We start from the raw sequence: 12,748 nt of genomic DNA, 5'->3' as shown, positions 1-12,748 counted from the left end.
CTCATAAATCACTACTGTCCCATGTTCCTTTTCATACAAATTCTTTCTCCGTCTTTTTGGTGCTTCTTAATTCAAGCAGCTTGACTTTAGAGAAAGCACAGGACCTGTGAAGCCACTAATTTGCTGTGTGACTTTATGCAAGTCACTCACCTCACTGAGCCACCTCTGTTTCTTCATCTGTGAAATGGGCATAACAGTAACCCATAACTCTATCTACCTCACAGGATTGTTGTGAGGATCAAATGAAATAATGTATATGAGAATACAGTATAAATGATAAATGGTTGTTATTATTTTGTGTCTACATATAAGAGGAAAAGCCTTGGCTTTGGAATCAGGCTGACCTGAGTCTGAATTCTGGCTCCATCACGTGCTGTGTAAACTTGGACAAGTCCCTGGGCCTCCCTGATTTGTTTCCTCATCTGATGACAATCTCACCTCCCAGTGTTGTGTGACCTGGTTGTGTATGTGAAAATTCCTAGCTAGGCCTGGCACATAGGAGCTCAATAAACATTTGCCCTCTTAGAAGTAATGATGGATTGTTGTGCCGGAGACACCACAAGCATATAACAATTTAACAAGCCTTCGGGGATACCTGCTATATGGGCCCTGAGGATGGGAACAGTCACAGATAAGTTCAGTGTAGAAAAGATTAGAGGGCCACACACTGGGCTTGGGAACTTGGGGAAAGCAAACTTAGTTCTCAGAAAGGGCTTAATGGATGGTCAAGCTGGGCCTCTAAGAGTAGGCTGCACTGTAACAGGAAACGCCATGACCCAAGGCCGGGGAGCCAAGCAGGGTGGGTGAGTGTCCACTCAGGGCCATAGCAGAAGGAGAGCCACGGACAGTGCATGCAAGGCACTCACTGAGCACACATGTCACTCTGGTGTGTGCAGCCACCTGCTTGGTGCAACAGATAATAAGCCTGCAGGCGGCCCCATCCCCAGAGGACCAGTCAGGGTGGACTGGGAGGCAGGTATGTGCTTGTCTGAGCCCCTTACTGCCCTGAGCAAGACCCTATAGTGATCAGTGATCTCAACCGGACTCAGTTTATTTAGCCTTTTGCACAGGTGAGAGCTTTGTCCCAACTAAAGAGCACTTCTGGGTGCATGACGTTGTCAGCTCTCTGTTCGTTCCCTGGGCATGCAGAGGGATGGTCAGGAAGGGTGCTCAAGGGAACCCTAGGGCATTTTGGTGTGTCCATTTGGTGAGGCCACCAAACAGGGCACCTACCTGTGGGAAGACCAGCAGAGCTGTCACCTCAGGCACCGCTCCCTGAGACCTCACCCTCAGGACCACCTGAAGCCCTTTGCCGTTATTGAAGGACAAGCTCGTGATGCCAGGTCCTGCCCTTGGGCCAGAGCTCTCTGTGCCGAGGTGGCCAGCCCCCTTGCCCACATCTCAGTGCCCTACACAGCCCCCCAGGCTGAGATGCAGTCACTCTGCTTTGTAAACTGCTGTGTGGCCTAAAGCATGGCACTTTTGTCACTGCACCTCTGTTCACCCCAAACTTCCAGCTTTGTCTCACAAATTATTCCTAAAACATGCTACTATAAATGGAGGTACAGTCAAGGTCAGCCTTGAGCCAATTTCTCATGTGTTCAAAGTACACGAAGTCTCACAGCCTGTCTATTTCCTGAACTGCAGTCTGTTCAAACTGACCACCTGAGTCTGCCTGTGTCCCAGGGGTCTCAGAGCTGGTAGGGCATTTGGCAGGGAAATGAGACCCCGTGATCATCCTGCAGAACAAAACCACCTTGACAACTGCCCAGCAAAGAGAGGGGCCCAGGCTCCTTTCTAGGCCTTGTGGGGTCTTGGCTCTGGCAGCTCCATCTGTCCAGACAGCCCTGTGACCTCAGTCTCCTTCAGAACCTTCAGGACAGTGTGGCATCAAGCAGAGAGCCATGGAGACAGTCTGGTGGCATGCTTACCCAGTCTGGGACAAAGGGACCAAGCAGGGCCCTGAGGAGAAGAGTTGCCCTGTGGAAGCCAGAGGATCACTGAGCAACCCATAGCATCCAGGACCCGCCACCTTCCAACACAACAAGCTCAGTGGTGCCGCTGCCTGGCTCGGACTTCTGGGCAGGAAGTACACGCCCAGTCAGGTGTGTCTGACCTCACTGCCCTCTCTCCTGGTCCTCTTTCCCACCAACTTCCCTGACCCTCCCACCCCAATATATGTATTTGGTAGTATTTCAAAGGCTTTATCAACATTCCAGTTAACTGACAGCCCTAGAGTGTTCGAGCCCTTTCTTATGTCAGTCCCCACCAAAAGCCTTGGTTCCCTTTTACTGAGGTGCTGGGTAAAGGCCCAGTGGACTCACAAATCCTCTAGAGATCCTGCTGCATTGCGACATGGTTTCTCCCTCCCCAACCCCAATTAGTTCACTTGATAAGCCCATTATTGGGCTTCCCTAGTGGCTCAGTGGTAAAGAATCCGCTTGCTAGTGCAGGAGACACAGATTCGATCTCTGATTTGGGAAGATCTCACACGCCGAGGAGCAACTAAGCCCATGTGCCACAACTATTGCGCCTATGCTCTAGAGCCTGGGGGCCACGACTACAGAACCCATGTGTTGCAACTGCTGAAATCTGTGTGCCCTGGAGCCCGCGCCCTGCAACAAGGGAAGCCACCGCACTAGAAAGCCTGCATGCCGCAACTATAGTGTGGCCCCCGCTCTCTGCAACTAGAGAACAGCCAGTGCAGCAACACATAGATAAATAAGACCCAGCACAACCAAAAATAAATAAATAAAATTAATAAACCCAGTACTGAATTTGCTTAATAAACACCCTTTCATTTGGCATCTCATAGGTTGCCAAACTTCTTGCCATCCATAGTCTGCCTTCACAAAGCAAAAGAATGACGGTGCGAGGCCATTCCACACCTCACCAGGGCTGCCGTTACTCTGCTGCCTTTATATCTGCTCATCCTTCAACACTCTGCATAAACCTTGCCTCCTTGGCTCACCAAGTAGAGTTAGTTCCAGCCCGCTTTGTACCACCCTCTATCTGGTGTGGACTTTTATCAGCATACTGCAGCTGTTCACAGGCAGTGGTATACTGGTAAATGTTTAACAACTAGCTCTCAGGGAAAAGCAATAATCTGTAGCATCGGACAATTTTCATAGTGTAAATACTCTCACCATAGTCAGTTTCAAGGCACCAACATGAAGTCATTGATCATGGGGGGAGAGAGGCATACAGTGGGCTCTGGGGAGCCTGAGGGAGCCTGCTCCAGCACACCCCCACGCCGCCCACTGAACCCTGTGCTTCTAGGGGAAGGGGCTCTGCCTGGCTCTTTGTATCACTGGTTCCCAGCACACAGAAAGTGCTCAATTATGTTTGAGGGACCTGTGAAATAAGATATCGCCACCTGTGAGATAAGACATCTCCACCTGTGAAATAAGATATTTTTACCATGTCTTATTACAGTAAGACAAATTTACTCGAACTCCATCTTGCTCAAAAGTCTTGCTCAAACTTTTTCCTATAACACAAGAAAAAGTCCAAAGGTCCCTGGCTCTTTACAAACAGGCTTCAACCTACTTAAGAGCACAGATTCTGGAGTTAGACTGCCTGGAATCAAATCCTGGCTTTGCTACTTAATGCCTATATGACTTTCAGCAAGTTACTTAACTTCTCTGTTTCCTTGTCTGTAAAGTGATGGTGATAGTATCTACAACTCATAGTGTTGTCCCAAGGGTTTGAAGAGGACTACATCTTCAGCGTTTTGAATGGGGCCAGGAGTATAGTAAGTACTCTACTTACTACATTACTTACTACTATTACTGTAAGCATTATCATCATCATCATCATGATTTTCTGTCCGTATCTTTCTTTCTTTTTTTTTTCATTTTCTGCTTTGGTTTTTTTTTTTTTAATTTATTTATTTATTTTAATTGGAGGCTAATTACTTTACAATATTGTACTGGTTTTTGCCATACATTCACATGAATCAACCATGGGTGTACATGTGTCCCCATCCTGACCCTCCCTCCCACCTCCCTCCCCATCCCATCCCTCAGGGTCATCCCAGTGCACTGGCCCCGAGCACCCTGCCCCATGCATCGAACCTGGGCTGGCGATCTATTTCACATATGATAATATACATGTTTCAATGCGATTCTCTCAAATCATCCCACCCTCACCTTCTCCCACAGAGTCCAAAAGTCTGTTCCTTACACCTGTGTCTCTTTTGCTGTCTCGCATATAGGATCGTCGTTACCATCTTTCTTAATTCCATATATGTGTGTTAATATACTGTATTGGTGTTTTTCTGACTTACTTCACTCTGTATAATAGGCTCCAGTTTCATCCACCTCATTAGAACTGATTGAACTGCATTCTTTTTAATAGCTGAGTAATATTCCATTGTGTATATGTACCACAACTTTCTTATCCATTCGTCTGCCGATGGACATCTAGGTTGCTTCCATCTCCTGGCTATTGTAAACAGTGCTGCGATGAACATTGGGGTACACATGTTCATATCTTTCCATATCTTTCCATATCTTTCATTGCTATCTTACTCGCTCATGCCCTCAGTGTCCCCTGCACCATCTGCATGGATTTCTAACTCCTGACTTTTGCCCGAGGTGTTCCTACTGCTTGAAGCATCCCACCTCTCTCCAGTGACCCAAACCCTGTCCATCCACAGTGGACGCCCTTCTCACCCTCCACCACCCTCTCACTGAGCCCTTCCTCCTCTGGCCTTTCAGTGCCCTCTGGTTGGCATATGCATGGGTCTGAAAATCAGATTCTCAAATCACACGGTCTGTTTCTTCACATACTCTTTTAAATGCCTAACGTATACCGACCCCAGGGTTGGGCCTCTGAGAAAGTAAAGATGAACCTTGCACATTCCCGCCTCGGGGTGTGCAGTGGGGGAGAGAGGTAAACAAATTCCAGTCAAGTGGGCAGTGCTAAGGTGCCTGCTCCAGGTGGAGTAGGCCACAGAGATGGGATAGCCTCAGTGTTCATGCCGCTTTACCGTTTACAAAGCAGTTTGCTCTCTTTTATTCATTTAATCCTCACAATGAGGCTCTGAGAGAAGAAGCAAAGGAGGGACTTTTTTTAATAGATGAGGATGAAATGACTTGCCTGTGAACACACTGTGTATAAGTACAGTGCCAACACATAGTAGGTAGGTAGGTATATTTGCTCAGTTGTGTCCAACTCTGCGACCCCATGGACTGTAGCCCACCAGGCTTCTCTGTCCATGGGATTCTCTAAGCAAGAATACTGGGTTGCCATTTCCTCCTCCAGAGGATCTTCCTGACCCAGGGATCAAACTCTGGTCTCCTTCATTGCAGGCAGACTCTTTACTAACTGATCCACCAGGGTGGCCAATTATGAAATTGAATTCTACGTCATTTGATTCAAGTTAAGTGGCCAAGTCAAGACGAAAACTCAGTCTGAATCCTCCTTCAGGATTCATTCCCCTCAGTTGTGAAGCCAAGAACAGAACTAGGCTTCCAAGTGCCAGGACTCTGATCTAGGCTTTTCCACTAATGTTCCAGGTGACCTCGGGCAAATCACATCCAGTCCTGGGTCAGAAAGCATCCTTGGTTGAAGACAAAAAGGTAGAGTTCAGCTCTACCAGCTAGAAGTTTCTTCCAGCCAAAGTTGGATGGAAGAATGACCCTCCTAGCTTTGGAGCTGTATGAGCAGAGCTGAAAATCCCCTGGTGGGGTGGTCATGGGGCTTCTGGCACTGGACCGGCCCTGCTTGTCTTCTGCCACCTTTCCATCTGGTGAACACACTCAGTGATAGAGCAGTCCTGGAATTTTTGTATCTTCCAGTGTGAAATGCTGGACATTATTAAGTGCTTCTGGGGCTAAAACAACCAAGCAAAGTGGAGTCACTCAGATATCACATCATACTAATATTCCCTTGTGCTTGGTCGCTCAGTTGTGTCCAACTCTTTGCGACCCCATGGACTGTACCACCAGGCTCCTCTGTCGATGGGGATTCTCCAGGCAAGAACACTGGAGTAGGCTGCCATGCTCTCCTCCAGGGGGTCTCCCCAACCCAGGGATCAAACCCAGATCTCCCGCATTGCAGGCAGATTCTTTACCATTTGAGCACCAGGGAAGTCCAATATTCCCTTGAGTGAAGAGTGAAGCTCTAAAGCTTTTGTGAGGATAAGGTTCATTCCACTGAAACACGGTACCCCCACATCCTTAGAGGGAGAGGCAGATTAGACAAGCTGAGCACCCCCTCCACCAGCATTCCTGAGAGGCTTCCTTACTTGCCTGCTTAGAGAATGGACTGTCAAAACGTGACATTCATTGGCTATTTTGGGCATAGAATCTGAGAATGTTGTGACAGGAGGAAATTTATATCTGACCACCAAAGGTGAAGAGGAAAGAGAATTGACTTTGAGTCAAGCAGACCAGCCCAAATACTGGCTCTGCTGTGTGACCTTGGCAAGCACACCATTTCTCTCAGTCTCAATGACTTCATTTAGGAAGTGGGGATAAAAATACCTGCTACCTACCTCATAGAGTGATTATAAGAATGAAATGAGGAAATGCATGGATAGCGCCCGGCTCCTTCATCTTGGCTCTGAATTCTTTGCTCTCCACACTGGATGGGGGGATCACTCCCAAAGCAGGGACCACCTCTCTACCTCTAGACCCCTAGCCTTCAGCACACTGCCTCCAAGGGAGCTCCTCAGTTCACATTTGTTGAATAAATGACTGAACTCCGCTGCTTTACCTATAAGGAGATGGGTCCAGAGTGGTGGAGGGACTTGTTCCAGTTACACGGCCAGGGAGGACCCAGGACCCTTGCCTCCCAGCCCTCTTCTCTCCCATACACTGCACCCGTGTCCACACCACATCTCGCAAAGCCCTGTTTGCACATGGGAGCCTTTCTTCCTTTTTTCTTTTAGCTTTTATTTTGTTTTTTGTTTTGTTGGGTTTTTTGGCGGTTTTTTGTGTTTTTGGTTTTTTTTGCATGGGGGAGCCTTTCTTCTTTCAACATCTTGGTTGAAGAGTTAGCAGCCCTGGAACCAGAACTCAGGTCTGTCAGGCCCCAAAGCCATGAGCTCACTCTATGAGGTGCACCAAAACCTCAAGTGAGGCCTATGCTGCTTTTTAGATCCGTTCCCCAGCCATGAATTCAGCTAATTCTGCAAGTGATGAGCATCAGTTGGGAAGGTGTCTCACCACCCTACTTCTCTGCATAAATCTGACGTTGAACAATGGCCAAAATCTGAGGCTGAAGGCCAAGTGGCCTTGACTGCTCCCCTTCAGTAGATTTTTCCAAAAGGAGAGAAACAAGACATACTCTCTTTCATCAATTCTAAGACATTTTTTCTCATTCCAACATTTTTGAAATCAGGGAGAGACTGAACTATTGATAGGATCTTTCGATTATAATTGACAATATTTATTGCTTTTTATTTTTTATTCTTATTTTTAAAAATATTTATTTGGTTGTACCGGGTCTTAGCTGTGACATGTGGGATCTAGTCCCCTGACCAGGGATTGAACCCAGAACCTCTGTACTAGGAGCAAAGAATCTTAGCCACTGGACCACCAAGGAAGTCCCCAATGGCATTTATTCTTAAGTGGTAAAATATAAAATAAACTTGTGTCTTGAAATTGTCTTAGGTAAATGAAATCCAAAATTAACCGGCAGAGGCAATGGCACTGCAGGTCTGCATACCCTTCCCCCTGGGCTAATTCGACCCTGGAAGCTCACTTCCTTCACTTCTGGCCCACCATTCTTATTTTACAGTAGGGAAAATGGCCAGGGCCCCAAAGCCAATCGGTGGCAGGGCTGAATCAACTCCTGTGGGCTGCACCCGCTCCTCCCCACCTCATCTGGTTTTTAATTTTTATGTATTTATTTTTGGCTATGTCAGGTGTTTGTTGCTGTACATGGGCTTTCTTTAGTTGCGGAAGAGAGGGCTATACTTCATTGCAGTGTGTGGATGTCGCATTGCGTTGGCTTCTCTTTTTTCAGAGCACCAGCCCTAGTTGTGGTGCACGGACATAGTTGGTGGTGGTGCACGGGCTTAGTTGCTCCGCAGCATGTGGGATCTTCCCTGACCAGGGATTGAACCCATGTCCCCTGCATTGGCAGGCAGATTCTTAACCACTGGACCACCAGTGAAGCCCAGATGTTCTTTTAAGAAGAGGAAACTTGGACAGAGGCAGACACACAAGGGAAACTGTGTGAAGACACAGGGAGAAGATGGCCATCTGCAAACCTAGGACGGAGGTCTCTGAAGAATTCAACCCTGTTAACGCCTTTAGACTTCTAACCTCTAAAACTATGAGAAAATAAGTTTTTGTTGTTTGAGACACCTAGCTTTTGATACATTGCACTGGTACCCTCAGCTGACTAGGACAGTGAAGAAGCTGAGGCACAGAGAAGTAAAACAGCAAGGAAGAGGCTGAAGGAGGATTTTGCACACAGGCAGTTGGCTTCATAACTGATGCTCCAAACCACCACCTCTACCACTGAGAAGGCCCCACGGCCAGGGAATGCCTATATGACCACCAAAATAAGCTTAGTTACAGGAATTTCCTGATGGTTCAATGATTAGGACTCCACAGTTTCACTGCCAAGGGCTTGGGTCCGATTCCTAGTTTGGGAACTAAGATCCCACAAGCCATGTAGCACGGCCTAATAATAATAAGCATAGTTACAGTATGTCACCATTATGGAGTTATTGACTGTATTCCCCACACTGTATATTTCATACCCTGACTCACTTATTTTGCAACTGAAAGTTTATATTTCTTAATCTATCTCACCTATTTCTTTCCTTCAGCTTCTCACCTTTCCCCATAGGCAACCACCTGTTCATTCCCTGTATCTACAACTGTTTTTGTTTTGTTATGTTTGTTCATTTGTTTTGGTTTTCAGATTCCACATATAAGTGAAATCATACTGTATTTGTCTTTTTCTGTCTGATTTATTTCATTTAGCAAAACCTCCAGGTCCATCCATGTTGTCATAAATGGCAAGATTTAATTCTTTTTATGGCTGAGTAATATTGTATTATACATGCATATAGATATAGATGGATAGGTAGATCATTGTTCCATTATTCATTCATCTATTGAAGGGCACTGAGGTTGTTTCCATACCTTGGTTATTACAAATAAACATAGGGGTGCATATATATTTTCTAATTAATATTTTCATTTTCTTTGGATAAATAACCAGGAGTGGAATTTCTGGATCATACTCCAGTTCTTTTTTTTTTTTTTGACTAATTCTCACCACTTACTTTCTTTTTTTTAGATTTATTTATTTTAATTGGAGGCTAATTACTTTACAATATTGTAGTGGTACTGTTTTACATAGTGAATGCACCAATGTACACTCCCACCAACAGTGCACAAGGATTCCCATTTCTCCACATCCTGTTCAACACTTGTTACGTATTGTCTATTTGATAGTAGTCATTCTAACAGGTGTGAAGTGATATCACTGTGGTTTTGATTTGGTTTTCCCTGATGAATAGTGATGTTGAGCATCTTTTCATGTGCCTATTGGCCATTTGTGTGTCTTCTTTGGAAACTGGGTTGTTTATAGTTTTGATGTGGTGTTGTATGATTTGTTGGTATATTTTTGGTTGTTGTTGTTCAGTTGCTAAGTTGTGTCCCACTCTTTGCAACCCCGTGAACTGCAGCATGCCAGGTTTTCCTGTCCTTCACTATCTCCCGGAGCTTGGTCAAACTCATGTCCATTGAGTCAGTGATGCTATCTAACCATCTCATCCTCTGCCGCCCTCTTCTCCTTTTGTCTTCAGTCTCTCCCAGCATCAGGGTCTTTTCCAATAAGAAGTCTCTTTGCTTCAGGTGGTCAAAGTCCTGGAGCTGCAGCTTCAGCATCAGTCACTTCCAATGAATATTCAGGACTGATTTCCTTTAGGACTGACTGGTTTGATTTCCTTACTGCTCAAGGGACTCTCAAGAACCTTCTCCAACACCACAGTTTGAAAGCCTCAATTCTCCAGTGCTCACCTTCTTTATGGTTGAGCTCTCACAACTATACACGACTACTGGAAAAACCATAGCTTTGACTATACAGACATTTGTCAGAAAGTGATGTCTCTGCTTTTTAATGCACTATCTATGTTTGTCATCAAGAGGCTGTTTAGTTCTTCATTTTCTGCCATTAAGTATGGTGTCATCTGCATATCTGAGGTTATTGATATTTCTCCCAGCAATCTTGATTCCAGCTTGTGCTTCATACAGCCTGGCATTTCACATAATGTTCTCTGCATATAAGTTAAATAAGCAAGGTGACAAAATACAGCCTTGACGTACTCTTTTCCTGATTTGGAACCAATCTGTTTTTTGTTCCATGTCCAGTTCTAACTGTTGCTTCTTGACCTGCATACAGATTTCTCAGGAGGAAGAACTACATACATACAGATTTCTCAGGAGGAAGAAGAACTAAAGAGCCTCTTGATGAAAGTGAAAGAGGAGAGTGAAGAAGTTGGCTTAAAACTCAACATTCAGAAAACTAAGATGATGGCATCTGGTCCCATCACTTCATGGCAAATAGATGGGGAAACAATGGAAACAGTGACAGACTTTATTTTGGGGGGCTCCAAAATCACTGCAGATGGTGACTGCAGCCATGAAATTAAAAGACACTGGCTCCTTGAAAGAAAAGTTATGACCAACCTAGACAGCATATTAAAAAGCAGAGACATTACTTTGCCAACAAAGGTCTGTCTACTCAAAGCTATGGTTTTTCCAGTAGTCATGTATGGATGTGAGAGTTGGACCATAAAGAAACCTAGGCACCAAAGAATTGATGCTTTTGAACTGTGGTGTTGCAGAAGACTCTTGAGAGTCCCTTGGACAGCAAGGAGATCCAATCAGTCCATCCTAAAGGAAATCAATCCTGAGTATTCATTGGAAGGACTGATGCTAATGCTGAAACTCCAATACTTTGGCCACCTGATGGGAAGAACGACTCATTTGAAAAGACCCTGATGCTGGGAAAGATTGAAGGCGGGAGGAGAAGGGGACAACAGAGGATGAGATGGTTGGATGGCATCACCGACTCAATGGATATGAGTTTGAGAAGGCTCCAGGAGTTGGTGATGGACAGGGAAACCTGGCGTGCTGCAGTCCATGGGGTCGCCGAGTCGGACATGACTGAGCGACTGAACTGACTGCCTGACTCACTGATATTTGTCATAGCTTTTCTTCCAACAAGCAGGCATCTTTTAATTTCATGTCTGTCATCACCGTCTGCAGTGATTTTGGAGCCCAAGAAAATAAAATCTGTCACTTTCCACTTTTTCCCCCATCTCTTTGCCATGAAGTGACGTTGAGGTAGGCTCCCTCAATATCCACTTTATTGAGAGTTTTTATCATAAATTGATATTGAATTTTGTCAAAAGCTTTTTCCCTCAATTTCTTAAAGTAGTGTATCACATTGACTGATTTGCAAATACTGAACCCTCTTTGCATCCCTGAGATAAATCCCACTTGATCATAGTGTATGATCCTTTCAATGCATTGTTGAATTTGATTTGCTAGTATTTTGTTGATGATTTTGCATATATGTTCATCAGTGATACTGACCCTTAATTTTTCTTTTGTCTGATATCTTTGTCTGGTTTTGGTATCAGGTGATGCTGGCTTTTAGAATAAATTCAGAATTGTTCTTTCCTCTGCAATGTTTTTGGAATAATTTCAGAAGGATCAGTGTTAACTACCCTCTGAATATGGTAGAATTCACCTGTGAAACCATCTGGTCCTGGACTTTGGTTTGTTGGGAGTTTTCAAATTACTGATTCAATTTCATTACTGGTAATTGGTCTATTCATATTTTCTATTCCTTGTTCAGTCTTGGGAGATTGTAGCTTTCAAAGAATTTGTCCATTTTTTCCTGGGTTGTCCATTTTACTGGTGTATAATTGCTCATAATAATCGCTTATGATCTTTTATATTTCTGTGGTGTCAGTTGTAAATTCATTTTCACTTCTGAGTTTATTGATTTGAAAATGAAAGTGTTAGTCACTCAGTTCAGTTCAATTTAGTTCAGTCGCTCAGTCATATCTGACTCTTTGTGACTCTATGAACTGTAGCATGCCAGGCTTCCCTGTCCATCACCAACTCCTGGAGCTCGCTCAAACTCATGTCCATCCAGTCGGTGATACCATCCAACAATTTCATCCTCTGTCATCCCCTTCTCCTTCTGCCTTCAATCTTTCCCAGCATCAGGGTCTTTTCAAATGAGTCAGTTCTTCGCATCAGGTGGCCAAAGTATTGGAGTTTCAGCTTTAGCATCAGTCCTTCCAATGAATGTTCAGGACTGATTCCCTTTAGGATTGACTGGTTTGATCTCCTTGCAGTCCAAGGGACTCTCAAGAGTCTTCTGCAACACCACAGTTCAAAAGCATCAATTCTTCAGCACTCAGCTTTCTTCACCATCCAACTCTCACATCCATACACGACTAGTGGAAAAACCACAGGTTTGACTAGACAGACCTTTGTCAGCAAAGCAATATCTCCGCTTTTTAATATGCTGTCTAGGTTGGTCATAGCTTTTCTTCCAAGGAGCAAGCATCTTTTAATTCTTTCTGACCCATGGACTGTAGCCTGCCAGTTTCCTCTGTCCATGGGATTCTCCAGGCAAGAATACTAGAGTGGGTTGCTATTTCCTACTCCATGGGATCTTCCCAACCCAGTGATTGAACCCACGTCTCATGTCTCCTGTGTTGGCAGTCACCTTAGCACTAGCACTATCTGGGAAA

General features: G+C 44.9%; 1 long non-coding RNA gene across 1 annotated transcript in view; it reads right to left on the bottom strand.

Annotated features, from left to right (window-relative positions):
* LOC145524739 (uncharacterized) overlaps positions 1–12,748 on the bottom strand; it is a 54,406-nt gene that overhangs the window by 7,598 nt on the left and 34,060 nt on the right. The gene's annotated exons all lie outside the window — the stretch shown is intronic.

This window comes from Giraffa tippelskirchi, chromosome 10 (genome assembly GCF_054371585.1).
Source record: "Giraffa tippelskirchi isolate mGirTip1 chromosome 10, T2T-mGirTip1v1.2.pri, whole genome shotgun sequence".
NCBI lineage: Eukaryota > Metazoa > Chordata > Mammalia > Artiodactyla > Giraffidae > Giraffa > Giraffa tippelskirchi.
The sequence above is the reverse complement of the archived record's forward strand: the minus strand, read 5'-3'. Positions and strand labels throughout refer to the sequence as shown.